This window comes from Pinus tabuliformis, chromosome X (assembly GCF_031772625.1).
Source record: "Pinus tabuliformis cultivar Carrire ecotype Pingquan chromosome X, CPIR1, whole genome shotgun sequence".
NCBI lineage: Eukaryota > Viridiplantae > Streptophyta > Pinopsida > Pinales > Pinaceae > Pinus > Pinus tabuliformis.
Window position 1 is genome coordinate 63,037,932 of NC_142308.1, and position 18,523 is coordinate 63,056,454.

The 18,523-nt window shown below is 38.3% G+C and overlaps 1 protein-coding gene across 3 annotated transcripts in view; it reads right to left on the reverse strand.

Moving 5' to 3' along the window:
• Positions 1–18,523, reverse strand: part of LOC149138333 (uncharacterized) — a 439,570-nt gene that overhangs the window by 179,969 nt on the left and 241,078 nt on the right. The window lies entirely within an intron of this gene.

An 18,523-nucleotide genomic window follows, 5' to 3' on the forward strand; every position in this document is an offset into this window, starting at 1 on the left:
AAACTTCATGACCTTCACTCAAAAGGAGCATTGACCATGACCATTAGTCAAGAAGATGATGGAAATCAAGAAGGAAATCCAGAACCCATCATAGAAGATGAAAATGAGAATGATGACATCAAGGCTAAATCAGACCTAGAAGATGAAGAGAATGAAAAAGATTTTGTAGAAGCACTCCTTGCTCAACTTCTGAATGCCATGGAAGAGATTAACAATTTGAAAAAGGAAAATGAGGCACTTAAGAAGATAGCACTAGTTGGTGACCAAGATCAAACAAGGAAGAAAGTTGAGCTCATCAAGCTTCAAATACAAGAAAGGGATGAAGAGCTTGCAAAGCTTAAGAAGGAATTCCATCAAAGCTAAAGAAAGCGTCATGAAGAAGTCATATCCATAACAAATCAATTGAATAAAGGAAAGAAGCAGGAAGATACCTTGTCAAGTCAACTTGAACAAAGGCACAAGAGCTTGAACAAACTTGAAGAAGAGATTGGTCAGTACAAGGTAGAGGCCTCCTCTCTCAAGTCTCAACTACAAGAAGCAAGGAAACAAGCACAAGGAGCTGAAAAGACCATGGAAGCATTGGAATTCATAGAAGGGCAGGTTGATGAAGCAGGAAAGGAAAGAAACACCATGATCTGTCAACTGAAAGCAAAGGATGAAGAAATCTTCAAATTAAAATCTAACATCAAGCTTCTCAAGGCTGAAACATGTAAAGCTACAAGGATCAAGGAAGAAATGGAGAGCAGTCAAGCAAAGAATGAAGAAATCTTCAAAATGAAGTCAGATATCATCTCCCTTAAAATAGAAGGAGATGAAGCTACTCGTATCAAGGAAGAAACTGAGAAACAACTTGCTAAGAAGAATAATGAGTGTGAAAGATTGGAAGAAGGGATTGTCTTTATTAGAATAAAGGTTGAAGGGATGAACAAAATCTTGAAGAGCTCTCAAGCCTTGGATGACATGCTCAGTTATCATAGATGTCCATTTGATAAATCAGGTCTTGGATATGCAGGTGAATCCTCAAACAAGAATGAAAATGCTTTAAACATGATGTCAAAGATGCGAGAGGCAATGGTTATCATCAAAGGATCTCAAGGCAAAAAGGCTTCAGAAGTACATCAACGAAATCTCCATCTCCCAGGTACCAAAGCTCATTTTTCGGTTATTGTTATTCTTGTACAAACTTTGGTCACATGGCAAAAGAATGTAAAGCATATCATAAAGATAGATGTTATGGTCCCCAGCCATCCCATAGAAATAGATATTATGGTCCCCAACAATCTCCAAGAAACAATTTTGCAGGAAGAAATCATGAATTCTTATTCATGATCAATGTAGAATGCTTCAAGTGTCATAACATTGGTCATATGGCACGTGATTGTAACTTAACTTGGGCTCTTACACAAGCTAGAACCATGCAAAAGAAGAAAGTTACACAACTATGGAGAAGGAAGCAAATACAATCCGAAAGTCCCTTGAACTCTCCAACCAACAACATATGTCATTGGCCTGAATTTTGGCAATCTAAACATTTGATGAGAAGACTCTGCCAAAAGAGATGATGCATACAGTTAGGGGGAGCCTATGATTCTTGATCATTATTGCAGAAGCTATTAGTGAAAGGGTCCTTATAAAATCCTTGTTGAAGCTATATTAACAATCATTCTTTGATTAAGATCATTTCTCAGGAGTACTCCACTGAAGAACATGATCCTGTAACCATTCTTTGGACTGTTGTTAAAGAAATAGGGCAAAATACTATGGTGCTAATTCTGGACACTAATGGAGGCAATCTTTAACCAAACAAGATACATCTGGAATGGAGTATGGAGATAAGAGCAGCTGGCAGCGTATAACAAAACTGAAGCATTGCAAGAAGATGCAAATCAGCAGAATAAATTTAAAAGACAGTCACAGATTGAATATCTGAATATGATAGGGAAATAACATGCAGAGATATGTACAAGAACACAAGGACAAGATGGCTCATAGAAAGGAGAGTGTCGTGCAGTCAAATATAACTTATGCTAAGACTAGTCAAATATAGCAACAGTAAGGCACAACCTCTCACCTTTTCATCCAAATGCAGTGAAGTTGAATACTGGATGGCAGTCACTCAAGGAGAAGCATAGAGACACAAAGGAACTCAGATCTAAAGACAGATAACAAGAAAGAAAATCTCAGTGGCAATTTCTCTTGATTCGGACTATGAAGGCTTCTCAATTTTGCCTGTGGAGACAGCAATATGGATTGAAGCATATAAACTTGGACTTGAACTTTTGGTGTGTGTCTATTTGCAATCTGTTTTGAAAGCATTGAAGTAGAGTATCCTTAAGCATTATTGAAGCCATGATAAAATAGTTTTGAGACATGAAGAGGGGATAATGTGTTAACTGATGATAAAGCATCAATCCTTCTATCTTGAGTAAAAAGAAGAGCACTATGACAAAGGAGCAACAGACCCAAGAAAATCTACCATTCATAAAGAACAGAAGCAGTTTGATAGGGGGAGTCCCAGACACTCCTTTGCCATTGATGTCAAAGGGGGAGAGAAGAAGAATATTGCCATCAATAACAAAGGGAGAGATTGTTGACCTAGGTTGTCATTGATGTCAATATGGCAATATTCTAGATACTAGATGATGATATGAAGCCAAGGGGAAGCAGAGCAGATCCATGAAGAAACAGGAGCAAAGCCATCAGGGAAGCCATTGGAAAGACATTGGAAACCATCGGAAGAGCTCATTGAAAGCTCAGAACAGGAGCAGTCAAGGAGAAGCCAGCGGAAGAGCAGTTAACAGAGGAGCCATATCATGAGATATCGGAGGAAGAGTCCATTAGGAGCCATCAAAGAATCAGAGCTATCGGAGCAGCGCATCGGAGGAGCAAGAAGCCATGAGGAGAAACCAGAGGAAAGCTAGGACAATCAAGCCATTGGGAAAGCTATCAGAGCAAAGCTACCAAAGAGGTCATTAGAAGCCACGAGAAACAAAGAGGAACATGCAGCGGAGGAGCATAAACAGCGATATCAAATGAGTAAGGAGGAAAACGGTAGAGGAGCATAAATAGTGTCAACGGAGGAGTTAACAGTAATATCGCATGAAATATCGAAGAAATATAAAAGGAGTTAACATATCGTAAGCCATAGGAGCGAGAAGCAAAGAGCGGAGAGTCATGACTTTGTGTATCCGCGTTCAATGTTAACCGGATTAAGTTGAGACCGTTAGATCTGAAGAGATCAACGGTGGAGGATTGCTAAGGAATTCTGCATCGCAAGTTATGACGAGTTGTCATCCCCGAAACCTCTGATTGCGATAATACAAGCGAATTCGTGGCTTCATTATAAACCGCCTATTGAAATATCGCATCCGTAATATCATAAGTCTTAACGGAATGCCACATTGAAATAGCCGATTGCGATATACAATTGTGGACCTGATGGCCTATTATATCGCGCCTATTGTAATATCGCGTCCGTCACTATATCGCAAGCCGTAAAGCCTTGCCACATGAAAGCACTGATTGCGATAAGGCTGCAAACCCGATGAGTATATTAATTATGATTTAATATAATATCGCATCCGGTATCGGCCATCGCCCATCTGCAATGTTTTAGGCTCGACTTATAGAAGAACCTCCGAAAATGGCGATTGCGATAAAAGGATGATGTGGCATGTGGGACCGCCATATGGGTATACCGCATTTATATGGGTTCTGTGAGCAATAAGTCTATAATGAAAGACTCTCCGAGTTATATATTTTAAATGAGAAAAACTCATAAGTCAGCCCCTCCTCCCAAGGAACGTGTCCTTTGGTGATTTGCAAAAGTCATATATATATATATATATATATATATATATATATATATATATATATATATATATATATATATATATATATATGAGCAGAGACGCTTCATTTAGCGGATTGATCTTGGGGATCTATATTACGAAGAAATAATAGTTCACAACTTGTGAACTTGAAAAGAAAATGAAAAAACCTCTCTGATATTTTTAATAAGCATCATTTCTATTGTAATACGGCCCCTCTTCCTCCTGAACGTGTCCTGTGAATATTGGAACGCTCAAATAGACAAAGGAAACCGAAAGTCGGGAAGCCGAAGAAGCAAGTGAGCATAGAGGAAATGACAGTGACTGAAGACGAAGCTAATAGGATAAGCGAGTGTTGAGGAAGCCGAAGAGCCCACAGACAAAGGAAGCCAAAGGCCAGGGGTGTTAGGTATAAGAAAACAGAGAATTGTTTGAATGTGCGGGCTGTTGAGTGTTGTTGAAACAATTGGAGAAAACAGAGGTCGTAGCAGAGGGTCCAGCAGAACAGAAAGACGGCCGAAGGACCAACATGACTGCAAACAGTCGAAGGGGAGAAGTAGCAAGCAGAGAAATTGTCATGTTGAAGCATTCACTGTGACATTAGAACAAATGCTTGAACAAAAAGCTGTTCTTTATGCAGAGCTTGGTGCAGCTAACAGTAGACTGACTAAAGTTGGGTGAAGACATTATCAGAAGTCATGAAGGCTATTGGAGACTCTGTGTGGACAGTATGAAGAGTTGTAAAGACTCCTTCATAAGAGGATTAGTTGTCATTGATGTTGTAGCATGGAGACTACAGTGAAGCTATAAACAGATAGAACTCAGTAGAGAAGAGTTCTGAGAGCAGAACATTACTATCAAATGTGTCTTGACAAGATTGGGTCAGAACCCTTGGGGTTGGTACCTCAGAAGTAAGTAGGATTGGAGTCCTTGGGGCTAGTGCCTCAGAAGTAAGAAGGATAGGAGTCCTTGGGGTCTTTGGGATTGGTGCATCAAAGATAGGAAGGATAGGAGTCTTTTGGACTGGTGTCTCAGGAACAGGAAGGATTGAAGTCCTTGGGAGTTGGTGCTCCGAAGTCCAAGATTGGTGCCTTGGCGAAATAGAGTTGGAGCTCTGGAGGTTGGAGCCTCACAAATGTCCAAGTTGGTGCTTGGCAACCAATTGCAAGCATCTATTTATTGTATCTATTTTACTGCAAAGATTATATTAATAAGAGCATTTATTCTTGTTGTTCATCTTGTGTTCTAAACATATATGCTTTAACTGGTAAAACAATAGTCGGCAAAAGAAATACCGATTCAACCCCCCTCTCAGTATTTCCAACAGTCATAGCCCTTGTTTTGAAGTTGAGATACGGAGAGTAAGTTCATCTCCAATCCTGGCACATACAGCACATTGGTTGCTCAAAGCCGCTCTCCTACTTCGGTTTGAGACACTACAGTACCTCTTCCTACTGTGGTACACTTCGCCTTATTTCCCATGGTGATCTGAAAAATCATTCTCTCTTCCTGATAATTTGAAAAACATTCTCAAATTCTTGTCATATGCCAGGAAGCTCCACTATCTATATACCAAACCTCAAAGGAGGCAGAGCTTGCTAGGCAAGCGACTTCTTCTTCCAATCTAGAAGCTAACATAGAATAATCGTGATCCATGTCCCTTGTGCATTCTTCTGGAAATTTGCGTGAGTCCCTTTGAGTTGATGCCTCTTCATCATGGTCTTGACCCATAGTCGATTTTTCTCTCTTGTTACTAGATCTCTACTCTGACACCATGTGAAAATTTCTAAAAATTGAAGTTCTACTACAACAACTGATCTATTTCGCCTACTTATTCTTCACAATAGGTTATTTACAAAATCCCTTCAGCAAATATTAAAATAAATTCTATTGCAGTTATCACATAATTACATAGAGAAAATACATGCACAAGAACCAATCACATCAACACAGTTGTTTTTGGAAAATTGTCCCCAAAAAAACCCAATGTGGGAAAACTGGTGCAGCAGATGAGGGTTTTATTAATCTTCAGTAACAATCGTTTTTACAAGGAATGAGTTTACAGAGAAACTGAAAGAAAACAACTGAGACATTCCCTTTCTAACTTTCTGACACTTTGGAGACCCTTCTCTCACTCCGGCGTCACCTTTGCATCACTTTGCATGGCTCAGGGTGGCTCAGCGCCCCTCTACGTCAGCCTGCGTGAGGGCTACGTCTCTCCTCTAGACTGCGTCTCTCTCTGCGTTGTCTCTCACTGTCCCTGCACCTCCTCCTCAGTCACGCACTGCTGTTGATTCCCTCCTCTTCCTCCACCCTGCAACTCTCCCTCTGAAATCAATCTACCAATCACATCAACACAGTTGTTTTTGGACAATTGTCCCCGAAAAAACCCAATGTGGGAAAACCGGTGCAGCAGATGAGGGTTTTATTAATCTTCAGCAACAATCGTTTTTACAGGGAATGAGTTTACAGAGAAACTGAAAGAAAACAATTGAGACATTCCCTTTCTAACTTTCTGACACTTTGGAGACCCTTCTCCCACTCTGGCGTCACCTTTGCATCACTCTGCATGGCTCAGGGTGGCTCAGCGCCCCTCTATGTCAGCCTGCGTGAGGGCTACGTCTCTCCTCTAGACTGCGCCTCTCTCTGCGTTGTCTCTCACTGTCCCTGCACCTCCTCCTCAGTCACGAACTGTTGTTGATGCCCTCCTCTTCCTCCACCCTGCAACTCTCCCTCTGAAATCAATCTCCTTCTCTTGAGAATCGATTTTCCTTGAGATACTGAGTATCTACTGGTGTATCTCCAAATGTTCCTCAAGTCTTCTCTTATACTTTTCCCTGTTGATGAATCAACTGTCGAGACTAAGTCTCTAATCAATGGCTAAGATTAAGATAGACTTGATCCTCGTCTCTTAGAAGTTTCTCACCCTTATCTTTATTAATACCCAGTAATATTTTTTATTTTCGTAATTTTAGACTTAGGAACCCATTAAAAATATTAATTATTTTAATAACTCCTCATATGGGTGGAATTACTCAAAACAATTTATGGGTCATGGAGATCTCATGTGCCTTAGCCTCTCCTCCAAAGTTCAAGGCTAGAGCACAACCGATGCTACCACAAATCAATAGACCACTGCACATCACTGCTCAAACTGATCACTGTATACATTGTCACTACATTGCCCTACTCACGAATGAATACACATTCAAGAGCTCATGAAGCAGTCATCCAAACCACTGTGCCAAACTACTAATGTTGCTGCAAGAATCAGGCATTGAAGTCGTATGATGGCTCAACCTAAGATGCATCACGTCATTGCTATGACCTGCTTGCAATGCTCTCAAACTCTTCCCAAGGAGGCTATAAATGTTGTCCCTGTCTCACTGCTTAATCATGCCATGTCAAGTCAAAGTCAAGCATCATATCAATGTCCTGTCATATATGCACATGAAGGTTGCTCCAAGATTACTTACATCTCTGCCAAGTATCAATGTCAAATCTATGTATCAACTCACTGTCAAATCTGTATGTCAAATCTATGTGTAAAGTCAATGTCATGTCCATGTGTCAAGTCAATATGTCATGTCTATGTGTCAACTCAATAGTCAAGTTACTATCAAGTCTAGATGTCTATATGTCAAATCACTGTCAAGCCTAGATGTCAAGTCTTTAGTTTAAGGACATTTTCTGGATATCACTGCATATCAAGGACTCAATCTCTCTATGTAAGGATCATTGTCTTAGTTGAGAACACTAGCATTCAATCTGCCACAGTTATTTATGCTTGTTTCACTGTCACATATATAAAGTCACTGTGGTCAAGTATCAAATCACTATCTCACTATCCATAAAGTTTCTATTACTGTTTAGGTTGTAGTCAAGAGTAACATCCAATGATCTGTCAAGGTTCATGTCAATATCCTGCACTACTTAGGCAATGAGGATATATGCATCAAGAAAAAATCATTGTCATATGAGAGCCACTGTTGTATAAGTTAAAATCACTATCAAGTATATATAGAACCAAATCACAACAAAAGTCAATGATTGGCTTAGTGCATTTATTCCTTGAGGTTACTCACTGATATACAAGGAGATTACTGCCACTGTCTTATGGTGAAATTCAATGTCATATATTGACAAGGGGACCAAGGAACAAAATCAATTTAGCTTTATGTGTGCACTAATAGTTCTGTCCTAATGACTGTAATTGGGCCTACTCTAATTGCTCAACGAATCCCAATTGATCCAAATAAAAAAACAGTGAAGGAAACCCAAAACCAAACAAAACAACACAAATGAATTTCAGAATTTGTGCCCTAGATCAGTGTCACTGGTTGTAGTAGGACCTGCTCCTGCACTCACTCAGATATCAAGTGAATCCCTACTAAAACTCACAAAATGGAAAACAAATTTTAAACCAAGAACCTTGATCAAGTAACAGTCCTTACCTGTAATAAAAACTTACCACTGAAGGACAGTCCTTACCTGTAATAAAACTTATATAGTAAATATGCAATGTAATACTGACCTAAGTTTCCTATACAGAATCGAAGATAAATATCAAGGCTTTGTCGATGTTTTAGAGGATATATCATTCCTCAACCAATCGCTCTTCCTTAACTGGTTGACTTAAGATGAACTTCCAAACAATGACGACACAAACAACAATTCTTTGTTGTTCTGTGGTGTTTGTGTCCTCTTGGGAACTTTGCTATTTTCCTCAGGCAGCCGCAAATTTCAGAGAGGAATTGCAAGAAGGATTGATGTAAAAGTTGATATCCTAAAGGAGGATGTATGAGATTCTTTTTATAGTCATTGGTTTGTCTAATAAGGGCTTCTAATGTGAACACTGGAGTACATTTAGGGGCTTAAATAATTTTAAGAATGTTGATTTATCTATTTAATGGTTGCCCTAAGCAAAGATCACTTACCCGTTTTGTGAAGGAATTAGGCTTTTATCTAAGGAAGGACACCCCTTGTGGGTGCAAGATAGTATTATGTCCTTGCTTAAGATGATATTACCACAAAATATAACAAGGAACCCTCATGCTTGATTTTTGATGCCCACAACCAATAAAATTATGCCATGTCACCACCCCTTGGGGTTTTAGCCCAAAAACTAGGGTCTTCAACTTCAAACGTGAATATCTCTTAAACCAGGCGGCCTCTCTACGCATACCACATACCACCAGAAACATCTCGAAGAGGAGAAACCAATGACATGGATCTCCAAGCCAAACTCAATGATTTTCCACTCCAAAAACCCTCGACAAGTTTGGGGTATGGCCTTAGTCCAGGGAACCTAAACCCTAGGACTAAGTTTTTCAACCATCCAACGGTGGAGCTTCCAACTTCATGTAATCGAGACAATTATAGGAAGCGTTCATTATCATTTTGGCATCAATGAGCGGTATTTTAGTCAAAGTCAAACTCAATCAAACTCCAGGGGTTGACATCAATGACAATGCCATCAAACACGTATAAAGGTTGCTTTTTGGATGTAAAGCCTCATATATAAAGGCTGATTTTTGAATCTTGGATGTAGAACCTCATATATAAATGATAATTTTGGATTTTGAATCATTTAATCATCTATGAGAACTAGCATAGACTGGGCTTTCCTTCTAAAATGTCATTTATGTGTCTCGTTCTTTTTTTTCATGCAAGAGTCGTTATTAACTTATTTGTATAAAAAATTGTCTACATACATACATACATGCACATATATATATATATATATATATATATATATATATATATATATATTCACCTAATGTTTCCATTTTTGGGGGGTCACATTTCCAGTCGTACCAGTTTCAGAAACTTCCATACATTTCAGCGTTTCGTACAACTTAGTTAGAGCATGAAAAATAATTAAAAATCGACAATAAACTTACAAAAGTCCTCCATAGTAGCTCTTCCTTCAATCCCAAAATAGTGTGTCTCCAAGCCAAAAATCACATCCAAGACAAACTTCATCCACAAAAGATCACTATTTTTCTCGCGTAGTGAGTAAGGTATCAACACGCACTCATTTCTAGAGAGGTTGAATTTACATGTGTGATGATGAATAACAAAGTGAGGAGGAGGTTCTATTTATATGGCCCTTCCTCCAATCAAATTACAAATAAAACTAACTATAATCCTTAAAGACAAGTTCACATTTGAGTGTTTCACAAGAAAGAAGTTACAACCCAACCTCATCGCTGAAAACCAAGACCAATATGCCACAAAAACATACATGCATGGGAATAAATGTTTCAATAGTGTGACATTGCCCTCCAAATGAGCTTAGTAAGCCCTCAAAATCTAATGTAGGGCTAGAAGGTGCTTCATACTACAAGACATACTCAAGGATCATGTACAAGTCATCAAAATTATCTCCATGCTAAGATGTCATGCCCAAAAAAAGTGCCCTATGTCACCCTCACAGGGGGAAAAAGGGTGATGTGGTATCAAATCTCTTTAACGTTGATGTTCCAAGGTGATGTGCAAACCCTCACTTGTCATCTCAAGAATGACCATCATCATCTAGATTCTAGATCAAGTGATTCCCATCGAATAGTGTTAAGGCCAGCTTGGGGGCATCCTGGATCCACTAGGCACATCATCAATATCTCCAACACCAAGCATCATGGGCTCAACATTTCAGTATCTGGGGGTTTCCTCGAGTGTCAAGCGTCATGTGGAAGCAACAAATGGCCCATCACTCTGCTCTAGGTAGCAAATGTTGCATCATCAAAGCCAAACTCTCTCTATGCACTAGATGGTATGAATTCTACGACTCTGTTCAAGAGGTCAAAAAATCACCTTTAAAAGCCTTTGTTATTGTGAAGTAGACCAACCGACAAAACCTCCTCAATGTCAAGTGTAAATCGATCAATCATGAGGTAACTACGACCATAGGTGCACCATAGTGCCCATGCTTAAAGTCGGGCACAACCCATACTTCGCACAAAAATGGCCATCAAATATCTAACTGGATCAAGTCCCATATAAGTGTTCCCTCTCTTATTTTTGGGATGGTTAGGCAGATAACCCTATTAGGTGTTTCCACTAACAAGTCCCAGGTCAACCCATCAATCCATAGGTGCAAGTTGAGATGGTGGTAATGGAGTGGGCAAGACTTCGAGGCCAAGTGACCAGCTAATGGTGGTTGAACACCCCGAGTGTATAAATGCAAGGAGGGAGATATCGTGGAGGCATAAGTTATCCCTTTCCATTGCCTACTTTTTCCACCCCTTTAATGCACCTTTTACTTCTTTATGATAATGCTTTGATATGGTGCATAGCTTAGGAACTGAAGCTTGCATTTGGGAGATTCAACATTTATTACCCCTTAAGATGAGGCAGTTTATTGTTCATCGGGATTGAGACACTAAAAGGGTTCCCTTTTATGTGTGAAGAATCAAATGCTCTAGTAACCAAGTGATGGCTAATAAGTGAGGTAGAGCTCATGCTAGGTTTTTTCTCATGCTTGGGATCTTCTAGGGTTAGTAGTGGACAACCCTAGGCACCCTATAGGAGGATCTCCTATCGTTAGAAATGAACAACCTTCGATATCACCCAATATCCAATCTTGAAGAAAGACCCAGTTGACCCCATATGTCATATGAAAAGACACTAGTCTAAAACCCTCCCATCACATTTCCTATTCTAAACTTCTTTAAAACCACTTTGTTAAGTTTACTCTTCATATCGCCTTGAAACCCAAGGAAGCCTTTCTTGAACCAGAGGAGTGTTAGGTCCTTATACTACTAGTGTAGCCCATTATTGTTATTGTTAGTGTAGCCCCCTTATTGTATTGTTGTACCCATGTAGTCCCCATATCGTTATTATTGTGCCCCATAAAAGCCCACTATCGTTATTTTTGTGCCCTTACATTATTATTGTTATGTAGGCTCTGATTATATTGTAATCCCTTAGACTCCTATATATAGAAAGGAGGTCTTGTCATTTGTATAATCCAAGAATTGTTCATTTATGTAATCTAAAGGAGGTTGCCACTCAAAGAAGCTAATTTTAAGTCGCTGATCTATCTTTTCTTCTATTTTTTGAGTTGGTTGCATAACATTTGGTATCAGAGCTTTGGATTCTAGGGTTTCCCTGTTGCAAACAAGTCATCGTGGCATTTTCGCTATAACGTTTTTTCTATGAAGGTTCAAAACTTGAAATTTTTACCACGAGGAGCCAAAATCCTAATGAACTTTGTGTAAAAATTTCAAATCTTGGTTTGCTATATTTTCGAAGATATGGTCCATAGAAGTTAGGATTTTCGCATGCTCCAAAATTTTGTCTCAAATAGGTGACCTGGGGAAAATCGTCATGTCTTCCTCTACGAGCATCGGATTTTAATTTTGCAAGAAGTGGTTGAAAGTGTATGGACTATAGTATCTTGTGTATCGTTTTCAGGGCCGAAGGTCGAAACAGTGACACGTAGCACTCTGTACAAGTTTGCTCTACTGAACTAATCCACAATCAAGTCATCATGGGAGATTGAACATAACTTTACCTTGAAGAATCCAAAACTGGTATGACTTGGGGCATCGAAAAGAAGACTCAGAGGGCTACCACAAGACCGAGTTTCAGACATTGGAGATTCGAATTTATATAGGTACAACATATTCAATATCAAGATCCTACAAAGCAAGAAAAATGTGTGTATTTTTTTTAAATTTGCATAAGTTTTGTTTGAAAAATCAATTTGAAGTGATTCGAGGGGCATAGTGAAGCATAAATATCATTGTTTGATTTTAAAATGACTCGCAGCAAGAAAATGGAAACACCTAGTAAGCAACCAAAAAGCTCCACTATCACACATAAAGAAGAGGAAGAAATGCAACATGATATATCAAAATTACGAGACCAAGTGCAACAAATTTCGCTCTCGCAAAGAGTAACCAAAAATGAAACGGAAGCTAAGATGGATGGTTTGAAGAATGGTCTAAAATCAGACATAGATAGTTTGAAGGATGGATTAAAAGAAAACACGGAAGGTTTGAAGGATTGTTTAAAAGCAAACATGGAAGGTTTGACAAAGTTGCTATAAGAAATGCTTCCTAATGGCGAAAAGATATTAGATGAAACTCATGATGAGAACAAAATAAATGTTAATCGTGATTTCATAGACTCTAACATTGAATTGAAGACCCACCATATTCCAAAGATCGATATAAGGAAGTTTGATGGCAAAGATTCGGTAACATGGATACTACAAATGGAGCAATATTTTGATTTCCATAATGTCCAATACACACAAAAGGTATGCATTGCAACTTTATATTTAGAACCCAATCAGTTTGTATGGTATCAATGGCTTTGTTCTTGTAAACCACTTGTCACTTGGTCAAGTTTTATGGAGGAAATGGTAGCACATTATTAGGATACAAAGAGCAACATCTGCTTTAGCCAATTGATAAATCTCAAACAAAAGGGTTCAAAGGCAGAGCACGTTCAGGAGGTCCAAAAATTGAATATAAGGGTAAATGATATTGCACAGGAACATAGGATTGATGTCTTCATAGGGACTTTAAAGGATAACATCCAACATGAGGTTCGCCTTTGGGAACCTGATTCATTGGAGAAGGCATTCAAGGTGGCAACAAAAGTTGAAAGCAAAATTATGGCAACAAGGAAGTCTACCATCCACAACTATAAAGATGGAAGTGTTGTTACTCCTAGCCTTCCACAACCTACAATTCAAAGAAAAAAGAGAAAAAGGGTATTGTTACAGTTGTCATAGAAAATACATTAAAGGTCATAAGTGTGCTGAGAAGAAATTATTTTACATAGATTGTGAAGAGGAGGAAGAAAAGGAACAAGAAACGTCAAAAGAAGAGGACATACACCAAGAACCAACCCTAGAGAAAGAAGAAATGAATCTGACCATGCCTTGTAATGCATTGGAAAGAATTACCACTCCTCAAACTCTCAAGATAGAAGGACATATCAAGAAGAAAAAGGTAATAGTGTTGATTGATTCACGTAGTACCCATAATTATATTCATTGTATGATAGCTAAGGAAATGAATTACTTCCTATATCTAGCACCAGAGTGTCAAGTGATGGTTACAAATGGAGGAACTATAAATTGCTCTAAAAAGTGCCATAATATCAAGCTAACCATGGGGGAATATGTATTGAATAGTCCAATGCTTTCCATTCCAATAGGTGGTGCTGATGTTGTATTAGGAGTCAAATGGTTACAATCTTTGGGTACGATAGCTTTTTATTTTCGAGAGCTTTTCTTGAATTTTTTTGGGAAGGAAAGGAAGTTGAATTAAGGGGTATCGCAGGGAAACCAAGAAAGATAATCAGATCTAATGGCATGACAAAGCTTCTAAAGAAAGAACAACGGGGCATAATTGCACAATTATGCTCACTAGAGATTCAAACATCGAAATCATCTATTTCTCCAGATCTCCAAAAAGTCTTGGACAATCATTCCAAGGTATTTGAGACTCTCAAAGGCCTCCCACTTATTCTTGATCATGACCATGTTATTCATTTGATTCTAGGAAGTGTTCCTCCCAACATCAGGCCTTACATATATCCCTATGCCCAAAAGAGTGAAATTGAATGTATGGTTGTAGAAATGTTAGAGCCCGGTATAATTCAACCTAGTCAAAGTTTTTTCTCTGCTCTAGTAGTATTGCTGCATAACAAGGATGGATCATGGCACACATGTCCGGATTATAGGGAGCTCAACAAGCTCACTATTAAAGATAAATTTCCAATTCCTGTCATTAATGAATTGTTGGATGAATTACATGAAGCAATTTACTTCACCAAGTTGGATCTTTGTTCAAAATATCATCAAAATAGAATGAAGACTGAAGACATTTTGAAAACAACATTTAGAACTTATGAGGGTCATTATGAATTTATGGTGAGCCTTTTGGCCTTACCAATGCACCTTCTACATTTCAAGGTTTTGATAAATTCCATTTTCAAACCCTCCCTTAGAAAATTTGTGTTAGTATTTTTTGATGATATATTAATCTACAAGCCTTGGAAGGAGCATGTTCAACATGTTGACAGGGTGCTCAAACTAATGGAGGAGAAACAATTATATGCAAAAACTTCCAAATGTTTCTTCGGAGTACAAGAAGTGGAATATCTAGGTCATATTGTATCTCATGAGGGTGTTAAGGTGGACACTAACAAAATTAAAGCCATTAAGGAATGGAAAATCCCCACAACCATAAAGCATCTTGAAGGATTTATCGAGTTAACAGGGTATTATCGCAAGTTTGTTAAGAATTATAAGAGAATAGCAGCACCTCTAACAACATTACTAAAGAAAGATGCATTTTCTTGGACTCTAAAAGCAACTAAGGCCTTTGAACATCTTAAAGAGGCAATGTGCCAAGCACCAGTGTTAGCTACACCAAACTTCACAAAAACCTTTATTGTGGAATGTGATGCCTCAAGAAATGGAATTGGTGTTGTTTTAATGAAAGAAGGAAGACCTATTGCTTTTGAAAGTCGTCCAATCAAAGGAAATTATTTACACAAATCCATTTATGAAAAGGAAATGTTGGCAATACTACATGCACTAAAGCAATGGTGACCTTACCCAATGGGAAGACACTTCAAGATAAAAACAGATCATGATAGTCTTAAATAATTTTTGGAACAAAGATTATCTTCTGAAGAGCAGCAAAAATGGGTCACAAAGATGTTGGGTTATGACTTTGAAATCATCTACAAAAAAGGAAAGCAAAATGTTGTTGCAGATGCACTCTCAAGAAAGGATGACGATGTAGAAGGTTTCTTTGTGCCATTTCTATTATCCAACCAGATTGGATAACAGAAGCAAGGGATAAATGGAAGAATGACGAAGAAGTGTGGACGCTCATTCAAAAGTTGCAACAAGATCCCAGTACATCTGATACATTTAGCTGGAAAAATGATTCATTATGGTACGAAGATCGCTAATATCTTTGTAATAATTCCCAACTCAAACAAAATACTATTTTGGAATTGCACACATCTCCCTTAGGAGGGCACTCAGGAATTTTTTTGAGAGGGCCTTAACTCTAATATTCAAAAGTGTGTGGTAGATTGTTTGGTTTTCCAACAAAATAAAGTTGAGACAATTAAGACCCCAAGTCTGTTACAACCTTTAGTCATTCCAAGTCAACATTGGGAGAAGGTTTCAATGGATTTTATCACAGCTTTACCCAAGTCTGGAGGAATGACTATCATCATGGTCGTAGTTGATAGACTTATACCTAGTACGCACATTTTTGTGCATTATCTCACCCATTTAAAGCCAGTACAGTTGCTACTGCATTTATGGAAACAATTTAAAAGCTACATGGAAACCCAAAGATTATTGTAAGCAACAAAGATCCCCTTTTCACTGGAAATTTTTGGATGAAATTACTTTCTTGTCTGGGTACTCAATTAGCTCATAGCTCATATTATCATCCTCTATCTGATGGGCAAACTGAGATAGTGAACAAATGTTTGGAAGGATATCTTTGTTGTCATGTATCTGATAAACAAACACAATGGGTCAAGTGGTTACCTCTAACTAAATTGTGGTATAACACTTCCTTCCATATTGCAACAAAAATGACCCCATTTATGGCATTTTATGGATATCATCCACCGTCCATCACAACATCTTTAAGAGAAAATTCTAAGGTTCAAGCAGTGGAAGATCACATCGAGCATCAACAACAAGTTCTCCAACTCCTAAAGGATAATCTCACTTTGGCAGAGAATCAAATGAAACAATAGGCAGATCGGCATTGCAGCGAAAGAAGTTTTGATGTAGGCGACTGATATTTTTACGGCTACAACCATACAAACAATAAATTATCACCAAAGTACTATGGTCCTTACAAGGTGTTGCAAAAGATTGGTACTATGGCATACAAATTGGAGCTTCCTACATCTTCCCGAGTGCAACCAATTTTGCATGTTTCATGCTTAAAGAAGGTTATAGGTGACAAGCTCCCAGTTCAAACAATATTGTCAAAACTTGACAACGAAGGAAAAATCATATTGGAACTTGAAGCAGTCACACAAACAAGAACCCGAGAGCTACGAAATCGATCAATTTCAAAGTATCTTATCAAGTGGAAGAACTTACCCACTGAAGAATTCCACATGGGAGGATGAGAATTTTATACAGAAGCATCCAGAACTACTCAAGTGTTGAGGACAACACTTTTTTGAAAGAGAGGGGCGTGTTAGGTCCCTATACTACTAGTGTAGCCCTTTATTGTTATTGTAAGTGTAGCCCTCTTATTGTTATTATTGTGCCCATGTAGTCCTCATATTGTTATTATCACACCCCATAGAAGCCCTCTATTGTTATTGTTGTGCCCATGTAGTCCCCATATTGTTATTATCACACCTCATAGAAGCCCACTATTGTTATTGTTGTGCCCTTACATTATTATTGTTACGTAGGCTCTGATTATATTGTGACTCCTTAGACTCCTATATATAGAAAGGAGGTCTTGTCATTTGTATCATCCAAGAATTTTTCATTTATGTAATGTAAAGGAGGTTGCCCCCTCGAAGAGGCTAATGTTTATGTCGTTGATATATCTTTTCTTCTATTTTGTGAGTTGGTTGCATAACAAGGAGAGTCGACCTAAAGTGCAAAGGGTTGGTGATGTCACAATGGCACCCTAATAGTTTCACTTGGATCGCACTTGAACTTCAAACTTTATCTCTATAAGTGCAAGTTTGTGTGATAACATGCCTGCCAAACATTGGGTTCATTCAGACCTATATATACAATGAACCAATATGATAAGAACAAGTCTCAAATTGCATTATTGCCTGCTTTAGCAAGGTTTCTTTCCATTGTATATACTGCATTATGTTGTGGTATATAGGAAGCCATTTAAACATATTTGGAAAAAATCTCAGCTTAGTCTCCACATATTCAGCACTTCTAGTATAAATCCTTCAAAATGTGGATGCATTTCAAGCCATATCAGAACCTCCAAATAGAATTGGTAATTCCACAAAGCAATGGATAATATTGTACAACCCCAAAATCTACTCCAAGCAATGGAGCGCAACTCCAAAAGGAACACAATGACACAAGTTCCAATTTAAAATTTTCTAGATGGCAAATTACATGAGAATGAGACTACTTTTGGAAGGGTTTTCCCATGTGTCTATCTTAAGTTGTATGCTTTTGGAGGAGTGGGGCCCACAACTCATGCTTTTAATATTTTTAAATTATCTAAAATGCAAAAGAAGGGATTATCATGAGTTACTCTAAGGATTGTCTAATCATGTCAAGGAACGAGAGGACATTCCTACGAAATCCATGATAGAGTCATTGAAGGCTTGGATATAGGTGCAACATTCCCAAATTCACCGATGAAGTCCCCACTCTTTTAAGAACTTTCCCAAGGAATACCAAAGTCACCTAGACTGCAAGAGCATGCAAAATGTGCTATTCAAGGGTGGGAATGAGACACTATCCTGAATATCTTTCTAGATATATCTAAGAACTAGAACATATAATATGTCAAATTGAATCAACAGAAATTTACTTTCAAATTGTGCTAGTTTAGCTTCACTCCTTATGGCTCCAACAACACGTAGGTTCATTTTTCTCACTGTGCGAAGAATTGTTGCAACAACAACACATGTATCATGTCTAAAGTGCAACAAAGAGAAGGAAAATGATCTAACATAATTAACAA